This window comes from Microcaecilia unicolor, chromosome 14 (genome assembly GCF_901765095.1).
Source record: "Microcaecilia unicolor chromosome 14, aMicUni1.1, whole genome shotgun sequence".
NCBI classification, from domain to species: Eukaryota; Metazoa; Chordata; class Amphibia; order Gymnophiona; family Siphonopidae; genus Microcaecilia; species Microcaecilia unicolor.
In genome coordinates this window covers 53,273,466-53,289,721 of record NC_044044.1, presented here as the reverse complement: position 1 = coordinate 53,289,721, position 16,256 = coordinate 53,273,466, and the positions used below count along the sequence as shown (strand labels likewise).

The window sequence follows — 16,256 nt, the reverse complement described above, 5'->3', positions numbered from 1 at the left end:
TACTAGCTCCCGTCCGGTTTGGTAAGCTGCTCCTGACTCCTGAACAGTTTGCCAAACCTTGCTTGCTCCCCACAGCGCGTGAGACGGTGCCGCGGCCGCAGTGCCGCATGGGAAAGGCTTCCAGCTTCCGGATGTGTCACGGGCGTGGCTCCTCTGCACTGTGCCTGGTAACGGATGCCTTCGCTGGATGCGATCAGCCTCATCAATTCCCCCCCCCCCCCCAGCAGCACCTTCCTGTGGCCCCACACAACAATTTAATCAAAAATATATGCCTTTTTTTTGCCCTAGGCAGTGAAGAGCCCACCCCCATCCAGAAACCCACCATCACCAACGATAAATTTTAATATTGCCCAGGTTAAAATTTAAAAAAGGTTATCTGTTTCTCATATTGGTGGGTTTTTGGGTGGTGATAGTTTCTGCAGTGCCCTGGTTAAATTTTTTTTTAAGTGGAGGTGGTGTTTTTTTTGGGTGGAGGTTGGCTCTGCAGTGCTCAGGACATTAAAAAAAAATCTTATATTTAATGAGGATGGATAGGGGGGTAGGACAGGGCTAATGCCTAGCTATGGGATGGATGGATGGTGGGAAGGGAAGGGAAGGGCTGATACCGAGCTACAGGGATAGATGGGGGGGGGGGGGGTAAGGTAAAAAAAAGGAAGGCATTATTTTGTAGTACCCCAGGAAACACTACTCATATCTATATACATAGTGCCCACCCATATTAGTTCTGGGCCCACCCAAAATGTCAGGTCTGGCTACGCCACTGGCTCTGCTGCACCCAAGGTTTCTGGTAATCCAAACACCCAGAGATTATTGCTTCTGGAATGATTCTCTAGCTTATCTATTTTCTCTGCTGGTTGTTTAATTTGGAATCAGATCTGCGCCCAGTCAGTCTGTGTCTATTGCTGCATGTCCTTTATTCCTCCAATCCATTGTTGTGCTGCTTGAGTTTCCAGGGTAATGGTGTTCAGATGAGTTTCCAATGAATCGAATGTGTCCAAAATCATTTGCAGCTTTTTATATATTGCGTGCCTTACCGCTGCTGTAACTTCTGTGGTGATCTCAGACACCCATTTTCAACCAACTGAAGGAGATGAGGGTCCCACACAATCTGCCATTTTGCTGTTGGCCATGTATGGTCTTTCCTTTTCTCCTCTTGATGGTTTTGCGGCCATTGAATGCTCCATAAGATGCTTCTTCTCACGTTGAGGTTTCCATCCTGTTTAGAACGCCATCTGCTGAACTGAGACTAGCTGCTATGCTACTTAAAACAGGGGATGAGGGTAGGAAGACCTGACAACCTTCACTACCAATGTCTGCTCCACTCCATGACCCCACTGGAATTCCTCCTGCTTGTTTATATTTGGTAATGACATGCAATGACATAAGATACTGTGTGTAATTAATATTTCATATGTCATAGCAAATGACAGCTCATCCCTAGCAGTCAGGTGGTTACTATTGTCCTAACTTATCCGGATAATTATCCGGGTACCACCGATATTCAGCGCCAGTACCCAGGTAACTTCTGGCTCCACCCCTGGGCTGTCCTTGTACTATTTGGAAGTGGCTCCTACTCAGATAAGTGTCACTGAATATTAACCCCTTCCTTTTTATACAGGAAGTGCATACAAATGATATAGAACCAAAGTTATTTCCAAATCTAAACTAATCCTCAAAGCTAATGCCTATCATCAAGGAATAACTTGGGGGAGGGGAGAGGCTAGCTTACTTAGAAAAGGCTTTATTTATCCAGATGGCCTCCGATTTCTTCCGTTTATTGACACCAATCCACCTAATGTTGCATACCTAATGCTCTATAAACCTGAATATCATCTGTGTACATCAGGCATTTCACATGAGCATTTCTAATTAGACTTCCTAACGGTTGTACATACACATGAAACAGTATTGGAGATAGTAAGGAACCCTGGAGAGCACCATATTCTGGGTCCCAAGAGTAAGTGCACAAATTTCCAAATACTACATTGCATCAGCACTAGTAGAATGCACTGAGGCCCAGATGCATTAAAGACGTTGGTAATTCCCGTTCCCTACCAATTCCATAGCGAATCGGTAGGGAACAGGAATGCATCAACGATAGGGAATGCAAATGAGCTACTCGTTGTAGCTCACTTGCATTCTCTAGTCCTTCGGTACCTGAGTCGGAGAATCGGGACGTCCCTTTAGATTAGGCTCCTCTTCCTGGTCTCTTCAGCCAATCAAAGCGGGCTTAGCTGGCTGTTGTCAGCGAAACGTGCTCTGATTGGCTGAAGAGACCAGGAAGAGGAGCCTAATTTAAAGGGACGTCCCGATTCTCCGGCAACAAGGAAAATAGAAAAATTTCGCTGTGGCGGGGTAAGTGGCGCGGCGAAGACAAAATAGAAGGGGGAAAAAAACACAAGCACCGGCAGAGCAAAAAACTGCGAAAAAAATGTCTCTCACAAGCGCAGGGAGAGTACGTCCTTAAAGGATGCCCCTCACATGCGCTCCCTGCTTTTTTTTTTCTTTTTTACCTTTTTTGGGGGCCCTTTTCCTTTCCGATTCCCCCGCAGGAGCCCTAACAAGAGGTCATCTCGTTAGAGTTCCTACGGTAAGGGAATTGGAAAAACGGTAGTGCATCTCATTATAATGGGCTGCAACGGTAGTGCAGCTCATTATAATAGCTTTTCAATCATTTGCATTCCGTTTTCGTTGCCTGCTACCGTGGCAGGGAAAATGCCCTTAGTGCATGCCCAGGGTACACTACTTGCGTTTTAAACTGGCTGGAACCAGTTTAAAACGCAAGTTGTGGGCTCGTTAGGTTTTGTGCATCTGGGCCTCAGAGCTGGTACACTGAGCAGGGCGAGCCCAACCCCTAGGGGACTAAGTATTCACTTAGGATGGCTCAATTAACACTCCACTGTTAATTGGTGCCAAAGACAAACTGGCTTTTGTTGTACTGAACAGCTAGAGAGCTCTGTAATTTTACTTTAAACAAGAATGTGCTTTGGCATAGTAAACCAAAAATATTCAAACATCCCAGTAATCTGGGGAAGAGGAAACAATAGACTCCCCCATCCACCTAGAAGACACAAATGCACATTGGAGGCGATGACTTTTCACTGCCGATTATGTGAAACTGAGTTCTCAGAGCATTGAGTTTCATGCACAAGATTTTTACTGGGCAGTGGCGTTCCTAGGGGGGCGGACACCCGGGGCGGCAAAAGACACCCCCCCGCGAAAGAGCCCCCCCGGGTGCATGCCGCTGGGGGGGTACCGCAGCGCCCGCCTGCTGCGAGTTTACTAACTTTGCTCATTCGCTGCAGCTCCCTCTGCCCCAGAACAGGAAGTAACCTGTTCCGGGGCAGAGGGAGCTGCAGTGAACGAGAGAAGTTAGCGAACTCGCGCAGCAGGCGCGGGCCGCGGCACCCCCCAGCGGCGTGCACCCGGGGCGGACCGCCCCCACCGCCCCCCCTTGGTATGCCACTGTTACTGGGTAATATATCAACAGACACATGATTTTTCCATAGACAATATTTAAAGACTTCAAAGACTCCTGAGGCAGGCCAGTTGGCCGAAACACGGCCGTGTCGAGTCTCTTGAGCCACAAAATAAATCTGGACTGTTTAACATTGTCTCGAGACCGTATTCTTGTGTCATCTTCGTTGTGTTCTTTGTGATTTTGAGCGTGTGAAGACTGGTGTTCTTTTGTGTTTACATCAACACAGAAAGGTAGACAGGGGCTTGAAGCGAGGTTACTATGAGAATTCTTTTTGAAAGGTCCAGGGCTGCGTACAAGGGTTCGCAGAGAGGATTTCATGCCAGTTTGGTCTCCTTTTGCAACCTGCAGGTTACAGGGTTCAACAAAGGCAGACAGGAGGTTGCAAACGTGTGTGTGTCTGAAAAAAAACAGCCCAAAAGTGAAGCACACATCGGCTCCTGCTCTTCTGCGCCTAAATACGAGCCTTGCAAAAATCTGCTTGCACATACATTTTTGTGAATCCCATATTTAGACACAGAAGAACACACTGATCTATGCTGGCACTGCTGTTTTCTTTTGGATATGTGCACAAGAACCTATGCTTACCACAAAACCACGGTCTCCCCATTTGCCGCAAGTTTTCTGTGCATAAAATTAGAATACATTTAACTTGCTGCATGGCACAGTATTATGCCTGTGGTGGAAGCTAGGTGCTCAGATATCTGTGTGTGGCTATACCATAATAAGCCTTTCTGAATCAGCCCCTCAGGTTTGGAGTTCGATTTCTTCACTCCCAGTCCTCGAGGGTCACCAACAGGTTAGGTTTCCAAGATATCCCTAATAAATGTGCATGAGAGAGATTTGCATAGAATAAAGGTAGTAGGCATGCAAATCTCTCTCATGCATATTCATTAGGCACATCCAGGCCTGAACTCCTGCATCCCTGCTCTGAAAAATTAAGGCTGTCTCTTTAAGATCTTGATCTTCATTCCCAGGGCCAGATACACAAAGCTTACCGTGCTATTAAAATTTGCTTTAGACTGGTTCTAGCCAGTCTAAAGCAAATGTTTATGTGGTTAGTAATGCACAAATGGGTTTTCCGTGGCTCTAACATTAGCAGCCACCGAGAACCCTATGCAAATGTATTACAATGAGCTCATTAGTATTCTAATGAGCTCATTCGTAGTCTAATGTGTATTCCAGGGGATGCACAGCTCCAGAGCAGCCCTAATGTAATGAGCAAATTTTACGGCTGCTCCGGAGCTGTCGGAGAGGAGAGAAGCACAAGCAGGAAGCTATAAAGGCTACACACTTTCCCTGGTGGTCCAGTGGACCACGACCTCCCCCCCCCCCCAGTGACCCCGGAAACTTAAAAAAAATGTCTCTAGTTGTCCAGTGGACCAAACCCCTTCCCCTGCGCATACACACATACCCCCTCCCGTACCCGACTCCCACCCTGCCCCTCCCTGTATCTTTACAAAAGGTGGAGTCATGAGGGCAGGAATGAAAGCTCCTCCCTCCTGCTTCAGGCCCTCCCAGAACAAAATGGCTGCGTCCAGGCCCTGCCCAGTGCATTTTGGGATGCACTGGGCAGGGCCTGGGTGCCGCCATTTTGTTCCGGGCGGGCCTGAGGCTGGAGCAGTTGCTCCTGTCCTCCTGCCTCCACCTTGTAAAGGTACAGGGAGGGGCAGGGTAGAGGTCGGGTATGGGAGGGTGTGTGTGTGTGTGCGCACACGCAGGGGATGGGGGTCTGTCCACTGGACCATCATGGAAATTTAAAAAAAAAAGGTTCTGGAGGTCACGGGGGGGGGGGGGGGGGGAGTGTGAAATCCATTTGACAGCTCGAACTCACAAACAGGGAGGATGCACAAAGGTGCAGCTCATTTGCACGTGATCCCCTTTGTGCATTGCTGGCTGTTAGCAATTCGCTAAATTTTAGCAAGGCAGTGATATTTTACGGCTGCCTTTGTGCACTGGGGACTCAGTCCTTGAGGGCTGCCAGCATATCCGGTTTTCAGGATATGCCTAATGAATATGCATGAGAAATGTTTGCATGTCAATTAGTTCTGATGTATGCAAATATCTCTGATGTTTATGTTTATTAAATTTAATATACCACTTATCTTATCCAGTACAAAGTGGTTTACAATATAAATTTGCATATTCATGCATATTCAGTAGGGGTATCCTGGAAACCTGACCGCTTGGCGGCCAATACCACTACTTTAAAAGATATCACAGTAGCACTGAAGCTGGTCGGATCAGGGCCCCTTAAGTGTTAGCTGGATGCTGTGTGTGGTGTTGGCTGCAGTCCACTCTTAGGTCAAAGCTGCTTTTTGGCTTGTTTTAATGAAACCAGCAGGAACAGAAGGACTGGATGTTTCATTAAGATATGTGCCCTGAATTTACAGCGACTCAGAAAAACGACTGAGTGTTGTTGCTTTGAAGTGCCAGCTACTTAATGGAAGGACTGAGTGCAGCTGCCTTGAATGACCAGAGACTTAGTAAAAGCATCGAGTGTTTCTGTCATGGAGGAAACAATACAGAATTTATAAAAGGATGAAGTGTTCTTATGAAATAAGCTGCCAAAAGAGAGCAGGGACTTGGTTGGGGGACTGAGTGGTCCTGTAATATATCTGTCCGAAAACTACTAAACCCATATTATCCAGAACTTAGAAAGAATGAGTGTTACAACAAACAAAAACACCAGAAGTGAATCTCAGCAAGGAAAAGTCGTCCCCAAACAAGTCCCCCCCCCCCTCCCTTCTGCATTTCAGCTCAGTTTTACCCCCTTCTATGGAGGATGGGGACTGAAACTTCGGACTTTGACCCTGACCAAACTTGGTTAAATTAGAAGAAAGGTCGCTGCTGGCCCTTTAAATTCTTTCTTATTTGCTTTAATCACACACCCTCTTTTTTTGCCTGATTAACACTGACATCATACTAACCATTTTTTTTCTCTTGGGCTGGGCAGGGAGAGTAGAAAAAAAAAAAAAAGCAACCCTTCGGATCCTTTTCCCTTTCGTGCAGTCTGTGGGTGAAAGACAGCCAGAAGCGCCTTAACTGCTTCTTGGAGGGGAAAAAAAAAGGTAAGAACGTTTCTAAAATGAGAAAGTGGGTCTTCTAGTTTTTTTCCACGGGTGACAGAAGTTTATTTGTAGTTGGACAGAGAGTTGTTAATTGAGGTTTTATAAAATTAAATTTACTGCTATAAAGATTAGATGATTTAAAAAAAGAGGCTGGATTGGGGTAAGTAAGATTTTTATATGCTTCTCTGTTTGTATTGTGTGTGTGGCCCCCCTCTCCCCCCCCCCCCCCCTAAACTGCTGCATTTCGTGTAAGGTGCACACAGGGAAAATCAGCCTAGCTGTGTCTGATCCTGTGCGGTGGGAGGGGGGACCACTACCTGGCACAGCCTTTTCCGTTGTTTGTAATGCTGGCTTTTGCCATTGCAGCTAGAGATTAGGAGGGGTGTTATAGGGGGACGGGGAGACGGCATATGTTCTTAAACTGGGGCATATGCCTTCGTGCATTTCTCTGATCATGGGAAAGAAAGGCTTGTTCGTAATGTGAGTCCCATTCCTTGGAAAGAAGGGTAGGGCTACAGTTGAGGAGGGTCTTGCGTTACAGGGCCATATTGACCCGGGATTGTGTGTAGACCACAAGGTGGATAATGGCTGCCAAGGAGGGAGGCAATGAATTGTGACTGCGAAAAGGGCAGGTTGCAACCTGCTGGTGTGGACAGCACCGCGTTGTCAAATCCTTTCCTGTTTCAAATTTCCTTCCAGTGCATGTTAGGATCTGTAACTTTTTACCACCCCAGTGCACCCATCCAAGTCTCGGGTTTTTTTTTTTTTTTATTGAGAATCGCTTGCATTTGATGTATTTTTGTGTAATACTACTACTCTGGTGGCAACTTCAACATCCCCTCCTCCGCCCAAAGAATCTAGAAATTCTGGCAGTATATATAGCACGGAGGTAAAAGGTCTTTCAGCACCTGTAGTTGGCCGATTAATCCGGATTTTAGTTTTTATGTACCGCTTATTTTTTTATAAATAAAATCACAGGTGTACAAATAAAAAAGAACCCCAATGTAGGACAGGAAAGTACACACACAACAGATAACTATGCAAAGCATCAGGCCCACTAATTCCCAGGGTGAGTAATATCAAATGCAGGTACATAATGTGCTTATAACTCAGTAAGGACCTTTCTCTCTACAAATGTGTTGTGTTAGTTGAAGGTTGGATGGGTGGAGAGAGGATTCCTGTGGGATCTTGGTTCTGATTTCTCTCCCTCCCTTTGTCTTCTCAAAGGCTGCAATCTATAGAAACCGAGGGGGGTTGAGGAGACTTTCTGATGAAAACATTAACTGGTGAGGGGGTTGAGGGAGCATCTTTATAAATTAATCCTGGGAAGGCGCTTGGGAGCGACCTTCCAGCATCCGTCTTCAATTGTATTTTGAGAGAGAAGCAGAGCTGCCGAGCCTCACTTTTACTCTAATGCATGCAACCCATATGCTAAACTAAGGTGATCTGGGCTGCTGATTGCTTTTTCTCCATGTGCCATTTTTTTTTCTTTTGCTAGAAAACAAGGTCGATCTTTTTTCTTTAACTGGCATCATGCGCTACACTCCTTCGGGAGTAGGAGCTAACGCTTTCTTCCTCCTCTTGGAATAGGATAAGTGAATGATGACGTTACCAGGAACTTAAGTGATTCATAATTATTCTCGTTATAGCCCGGAGGGGAGGTTGCTGGGTAATTTGTAAGAGGTAGGGATATGTGGGTGGGTTCTTTTTTTCAGGGGAGGGGGGAGAGGGGGTGCGAGTTGTTTATAGGGGTTAAAAATTCCACATCTGTGCTTTCTTGTCTGATCAGGTCAGGCCTCCCCAGGCACGTTGTGCATAAGATTCAAAAAGTCACAAAACTAGATGATGGCTGACCTGCTATGTAAGCCAATAAATAGAAATACAACAAAACAGAGAAAAGAAGATAAAGATGATACCTTTTTTTTTGGACTACCTTTCCAAGGTAATCCTTCATTGGATCAGAAATAAGTGAAACACAAGCATTCCAGTGACACTTTCACAGGGTTGGGTTGATTAGGTGAGAAAGAGGGAGAGCTGGGTGGGTGATAGGACAAAAGATCTGGCTTTTTTTATCTGGTGGGTGTCAAAATATGTCATTTTTACTTCAAAAGGTCTCACATTCCTGAACTGGTGAGAATACTGAAAGGAAATTAAGACAATTCAGGAACATATGATCTTTGAAGTCAAGATGAAATATTTTGACCCCCCCCCCCCCCCCCTTCCAGACAGGACTTAAGATCTGGGTTTTCTATCCCATATATAATGTATTAAGTTATGTCCAATAAAAAAGGTATCATCTTATTTTCTTTTCCATGTTTTATTTTGTTTGATTTCTATTGATAACTATCCCATTATAAACCATAAAATTCTACTGCTTTGTCACCCTCTTATCACCATGCATATCTACTACTACTACAACTACTATTTAGCATTTCTATAGCGCTACAAGGCATACGCAGCGCTGCACAAACATAGAAGAAAGACAGTCCCTGCTCAAAGAGCTTACAATCTAATAGACAAAAAATAAATAAAGTAAGCAAATTAAATCAATTAATGTGAACGGGAAGGAAGAGAGGAGGGTAGGTGGAGGCGAGTGGTTACAAGTGGTTACGAGTCAAAAGCAATGTTAAAGAGGTGGGCTTTCAGTCTAGATTTAAAGGTGGCCAAGGATGGGGCAAGAAGTAGGGGCTCAGGAAGTTTATTCCAGGCGTAGGGTGCAGCGAGACAGAAGGCGCGAAGTCTGGAGTTGGCAGTAGTGGAGAAGGGAACCGATAAGAAGGATTTATCCATGGAGCGGAGTGCACGGGAAGGGGTGTAGGGAAGGACGAGTGTGGAGAGATACTGGGGAGCAGCAGAGTGAATACATTTATAGGTTAGTAGAAGAAGTTTGAACAGGATGCGAAAACGGATAGGGAGCCAGTGAAGGGTCTTGAGGAGAGGGGTAGTATGAGTAAAGCGACCCTGGCGGAAGATGAGACGGGCAGCAGAGTTTTGAACCGACTGGAGAGGGGAGAGGTGACTAAGTGGGAGGCCAGCAAGAAGCAGATTGCAGTAGTCTAAACGAGAGGTGACAAGGGTGTGGATGAGGGTTTTGGTAGAGTGCTCGGAAAGAAAGGGGCGGATTTTACGGATGTTGTAAAGAAAGAAACGACAGGTCTTGGCGGTCTGCTGGATATGAGCAGAGAAGGAGAGAGAAGAGTCAAAGATGACCCCAAGGTTTCGAGCTGAGGAGACAGGGAGAATGAGAGAGCCATCAACAGAAATAGAAAATGGGGGGAGCGGGGAGGTGGGTGTGGGGGGGAAAATGAGAAGCTCGGTTTTGGTCATATTTAATTTCAGGTGGCGTTGAGACATCCAGGCAGCAATGTCAGACAAGCACGCTGAAACTTTGGTTTGGATGCAAGGTGAGATATCAGGGGTAGAAAGGTAGATTTGGGAGTCATCAGCATAGAGATGGTAGGAAAAGCCATGGGATGAGATTAATGAACCAAGGGAAGAAGTGTAGATAGAAAAGAGGAGGGGACCAAGAACAGAACCCTGAGGTACCCCGACAGGCAGAGGGATAGAAGTAGAAGAGGATCCACCAGAGTGAACACTAAAGGTGCGGAGGGAGAGGTAGGATGAGAACCAGGAAAGGACAGAGCCCTGGAATCCAAGTGAGGACAGGGTATCGAGAAGTATGCTGTGATCGACAGTGTCAAAAGCAGCGGAAAGATCAAGAAGAATGAGGATGGAATATTGACCTCTGGATTTAGCCAGTAATAGGTCATTGGAGACTTTAGTAAGCGCAGTTTCGGTTGAGTGGAGAGGGCGAAAACCAGATTGTAATGGGTCAAGAATAGCATGTGAGGAGAGAAAATCAAGGCAGCGGCGGTGAACAGCACGCTCAAGTAATTTGGAGAGAAAAGGAAGGAGGGAGATGGGTCGGTAATTAGAGGGACAAGTAGGGTCAAGTGAAGGCTTCTTAAGGAGAGGTGTGACCACAGCATGTTTAAAGGCAGCAGGGACAGTCGCAGTGGAAAGTGAGAGGTTGAGAATGTGACAGATAAAAGGAATAAGAGTAGGAGAGATGGCATTAAGAAGGTGGGTGGGAATGGGATCAGAGGAACAGGTGGTACATTTTGAGGAAGAAAGGAGAAGTGTAGTTTCCTCAATAGTAACTTCAGGAAAGGAGGAAAGGGAATGAGGGGAAGGAGAGAGAGGGGAACGGACTAGTGTAGGGAGAGGTGGTGAGGTAGAGAAAGCAAGGTTTATCTTTTGAACCTTGTTGTGAAAGAATTCAGCAAGGGTCTGAGGAGATAATGAAGGGGGAGTTGGGGGAGGAGGCACCTTGAGGAGAGAGTTCAATGTGGTGAAGAGAAGTCGAGGATTAGAGCCAAGAGAGCTGGTCAGTTGGATATAATAATCCTGTTTGGCACATAAAAGAGCAGATTGGAAGGAGGTCAGCATGAATTTAAAGTGTAAGAAATCAGCAAAGGCCCGAGATTTCCGCCAGAGGCGTTCGGCGCAGCGGGTACAGGAACGTAGGTAGCGGATATTAGAAGTGAGCCAAGGTTGGGGTTTTGTACGCCTTACAGGGCAGGTCATCAAAGGTGCAAGAGTGTCTAAGGCAGAGGATAGAGTATTGTTGTAAGAAGAAACAGCCTCGTTGACAGACGTGGATGGTGCCACAGTAGAGAGGAGGTTTGAAACATGGGAGGATAGAGATGAAGGGTCAATATCGTGAAGATTCCTAGATAAATTAGATAGGATAGGACGGGACTGGGAGGGAGGAGATTTAAGTGTGAAAGTTATAAGATGGTGATCAGAGGAGGGATGATCGGAGACAAGGAAACTAGAAGGTGAACAGTTGGAGGAGAAGATGAGATCAAGACAGTGACCATTTTGATGAGTGGGGGAGGTGGAGCATAGTTGAAGATTAAAGGAGGACGTTAAAGCGAGTAACTTGGAAATATAAGAGTTGGAAGGATCATTAGCAGGAATATTAAAGTCACCAAGGATGAGAGAGGGGGAGGAAGGATCATGGAAGAAGGCAAGCCAGGCGTCAAAGTCACTGAGAAAGGATGAAAGGTACTTATCAGGGGGACGATAAATGACCGCTATTCGAAGAGGCAGAGGAGAGAAAAGGCGGATAGAGTGGACTTCAAAGGAGGAAAAACAGTGAGATTGAGGTGGAAGAAGGGGTTGAAATCTGGAGGAGGGAGAGAGAAGTAGTCCAACACCGTCCCCACGGCCAGCAGGGCGAGGAGTATGTGAAAATAGATAACCGCCATGACACAGGGCTGCGACTGAAGCAGAGTCATCAGGGCAGAGCCAGGTTTCTGTTATGGCGAGCAGATGGAGGTGACGCGAGATAAAGAGGTCCTGGATATAGGGGAGTTTGTTACAGATAGAGCGGGCATTCCATAGGGCGCAAGAGAAGGACAGAGAAGAGGAGGGGAGTAGAGGAATAGAGATGAGGTTAGAGAGGTCACGGTGAGATCTGTAGAGTTTGGATAATAGTTGGCGAGGAGGGCCAGGATTGGGATTGATGTCACCAGCTAACCCACCCCTCCCTCTTCCTGTGAGACTGTCATTGGAATGCTTTTGCATTTCACTTTTTGTCAACATTTGCTTATTTCTAATCTGAAGAAGGGTTACCTTTGAAAGCTAATCAAAAAAATATGAATAGTTAATCCAATAAAAAAGGATTCTTATTCTTTTCTTTTTTTTTTTTAACCTTTAAAAGTGGACTAACATGGCTACCACACCGCTCAATATTTAAGTCCAGAAAGAGACTGGAAGAGTGCATCAGGGGCAGGGCCATCAGGGCAGGTTCTGGCATTAGGGAGAACACGATTATTTTCAAAAGAAAAGGATGCCCATCTTTCGACACAAATCGGGAGATGGGCGTCCTTCTCGCAAGGTCGTCCAAATTGGCATAATCGAAACCCGATTTTTTTTTTACACCTTCGACTGCTTTCTGTCGCGGGGATGACCAAAGTTCACGGGGGCGTGTCGGCACGGTAGCGAAGGCGGGATTGGGGCATGATTAGGAGATGGTCGTTCTCGGCTGATAATAGAAAAAAGAAGGGCGGCCCTGACGAGCACTTGGCCGACTCTACTTGGTCCATTTTGTTTTCACGATCAAGCCTCAAAAAGGTGCCCCAACTGACCACCGGAGGGAATCAGGGATGACCTCCCCTTACTCCCTCAGTGGTCACTAACCCCCTCCCACCAAATGCATTACTCAGGTCCATCGCAGCAGTACAAAGGTCCCTGGAGCAGTTGTAGTGGGTGCAGTGTACTTCAGGCAGGCAGACCTGGGGGGGGGGGGGGGGGGGGTTGGGAGGCTATGCACCTGGGAGCAATTTCTGAAGTCCACTGCAGTGCCCCCTAGGGTGCTCGGTTGGTGTCCTGGCTTGTGAGGGAGACTAGTGCACTACAAATGCTGGCTCCTCCCACGACCAAAGGGCTTGGATTTGGACGTTTTTGAGATGGACGTCTTTGGTTTCCATTATCGCTGAAAACAGAGGACGACCATCTCTAAGGTCTTTCTTCTATGTTTGTGCAGCGCTGCGTATGCTTTGTAGCGCTATAGAAATGCTAAATAGTAGTAGTAGTAGTAGTAGTAAATGTCAAGATTTGGGCGTCCCCGACTGTATTATCGAAACGAAAGATGTCCATCTTGTTTTGATAATACGCGTTGCTCCGCCCCTTTGTGGCACCGTCCTTAGAGTTGGGCACCCTTAGAGATGGTCATCCCCATTCGAAAATGTCCCTCCATGTGGCCATCTTGGAAATAGCTGCGGTCTGACTTAAGATTCAGAGAACTGTTTGCATGACAACTTTACATGTGCTATCAAAGTGTCTTCCAGAAGGTTCTCCAAATGTGGAGCCTTTAAATATACTGCAAAATATGAATGTCCTGACTTGGAGGGCATTTTCCTAAGAGGGGCAGATTTATAATAAACTGTGCTCTCCTTTAGCATAACAACTCTGGACTTTCCCATCTTGAATGAACTTAGTGCACACTAAATTTTATTTATTTATTGTATTTGTACCCCACATTTTCCCACCTTTTTGCAGGCTCAATGTGGCTTACAGAGTATGGAAATGAAAACGTCGTTACATGATTTGAAAGAAAAAAAAAAAAGCAAAAAACAGTCAAGCGTAAGCTGAGGTGAAAGAGGAATTCAGATGGGAAAAGTGTTAGGTAAGGTCGTGTGAGAGGTGTTTTAGATGCCTTATGTAGTTTAAGGAATGATATGTTTCATTGAGGGTGACTTTTGTAGGCTCTGTTGAAGAGATGTGTTTTCAGAGCTTTGCGAAAGCTTGTTAGATTGGTTATGGTTTTCAGGGCCATGGGTAGTGCGTTCCAATACTGTGTGCTTTTGTACGCAAAGGTAGTAGCATAAGCCTGTTTGTATTTCATTCCTTTACAGCTGGGGAAGTTCAGGTTGAGGAATTTGCAGGCCGATCTTTTGGCATTCCTGGGCGGTAAGTCCACTAGGTTTAGCATATAGAGTGGGGCATCTGCATGAATGATTTTGTGTACAGTCGTGCAGATCTTGAACTCAATTCGTTCCTTGTGCGGGAGCCAGTGCAGTTTCTCTCTGAGGGGTTTCGCACTTTCATATTTAGGTGTTCCAAAAATGAGTCTGTCTGCAGTGTTCTGGGCTGTCTGGAGTTTCTTGATGGTCTGTTCTTTGCAGCCTGCGTACAGAGCGTTACAGTAGTCCAAGTGGCTTATTACTAGTGACTGTACTAGGGTGCGGAAGATGTTTCTTGGGAAGAAAGGTTTTATTCTTTTGAGTTTCCACATCGATTGGAACATTTTTTTCATCGTGTTCTTCGCGTGGGTGTCGAGAGTGAGGTTTCGGTCAATGGTGACTCCAAGGATTTTCAGATTTTCTGAGATACGAAGTGTGCAGTAGGGTGTGGTTATTGTAGGGTAGTTGTTTGTATTGTATTGGGAGGTGAGAACTAGACATTGAGTTTTTTCTGCGTTTAGTTTTAGCTTGAATGAGTCCGCCCAAGAGTGCATAGTCTGGAAACTGTGGTTGATCTCGTTGGTTATTTTATTCCATGAAATGTGTAAAACTACCCAAAAAAACACACATACCTCAGGCAAAAATCGTATGTGTGTGTGTATATACAGTGCACTCCATTTAAGTGCACGTTGGATAAGCACATGCTCTGTTTAACTGCATGCCGTACTTCGGTCCCGTTTTTGATGCCAACAATTTCCACGGGGACAAACTTCGGTTTAGCACACCACTGATAAGTGCAAGATTTGCTTATTTGCATAGTTTAAACCGCTCCTCTGCAGGAAAGACTCCGCATAAGCGCACGCACGGAATATGGAAGCCGATTGGCACGTGACAAAGGGGCGGTAAATTTGAAATCTCGTTGGTTAACTGCCACAGGCAGAATAAGTGAAAGAAAGTTGTTAAGAGGGTACACTGGAGTCATCATCGTCATTGCGGAACTGTAAGACTTTAACACTGGCTGAACGAAAAGAAGTTCTTAAAAAATTAGAAAGCAAAGTCAAGCATCTATTGCTAAAGAATATCGTGTCAATCCTAGTCAAATTTCACATATCTTGAAGCAGAAAGATCAGCTTCTTAAAGACTGGCAAAACACAGGAAACGAAAACTCGTGGGAAAAGCTGAGGATGTAGAAGATGCTCTTCGGTGGTTTTCTCAAGTCAGGAGCAGACAGTTTCCTGTCAGTGGTCCACTGCTTATGGAGAAAGCTAATCAGCTAGTTGAAAGTCTTGGACTAACTGAATTCAAAGCCACTGTTGGATGGTTGGAAAGATGGAAGGAGAGGAAAAACATAAAATTCAAGAAACAGCATGGTAAAAAACAAGACGCTGATGACTTTGGTGCTGAAAATTGGGTTGTTTCAGTTCTTCCTACCATCTTGAACGAGTTTGCACCTCATGACATTTTCAATGCTGATGAAAACGGTCTCTACTGGCGAGTGATTCCTGATGGAACACTTGCATTCAAACAAGCCAAAACTACAGGAGGTAAAACGTCGAATGACCGACTGACGATCCTCCTTTGCTGCAATATGGATGGGAGTGAGAAGTTGGAACCACTCGTCATTGGAAAGAGCAAACAGCCCCATTGCTTCAAGAATGTTAAGCGACTTCCTGTGTCATACGAGGCTAACGCAAATTCATGGATGACTGGAGAAATTTGGAAGCAGTGGCTAAAGAAGTTAGACACTAGAATGCGGGCACAAAAGCATCAGATTTTGTTGCTTTGTGATAATTCTGCTGCACACAGTGATGATGTCAGGCTGTCTAATGTCAAGGTGGTCTTCCTGCCACCAAATACTACCTCTCTGATCCAACCTATGGATCAGGGCATAATAGCCAATTTCAAACAACATTATCGGGCTCTTGTGCTATTTATTTATTGCATTTGTATCCCACATTTTCCCACCTCTTTGCAGGTTCAATGTGGCTTACAATACATCATGGATGGTGGAAATATATAAGAAAATAAGACATTTAGTATTACAGAAGGATTTTGGGTAAATGATAATGATAAAGCATGATAATAATATAACAAGCAAGTATGCTATGTCGTCTGATGAGTGTTATGGATGACCAGACTGGCAAGGATAAACGTGCTGTTGAACTGGCTCGTAATCTATCACTGTTGGATTCCCTACATATGCAGAAAGAAGCTTGGAATCGTGTTACATAGGCA

At 45.5% G+C, this 16,256-nt stretch overlaps 1 protein-coding gene across 1 annotated transcript in view; it reads left to right on the top strand.

The window, feature by feature from the left end:
- The first annotated feature begins 6,445 nt into the window (after positions 1–6,445).
- TAGLN2 (transgelin 2) overlaps positions 6,446–16,256 on the top strand; it is a 61,719-nt gene continuing 51,908 nt past the window's right edge. The window contains exon 1 of the mRNA XM_030187191.1: positions 6,446–6,549. The gene's annotated coding sequence lies outside the window, so the exon portion shown is untranslated. The remainder of the gene's footprint in view (positions 6,550–16,256) is intronic.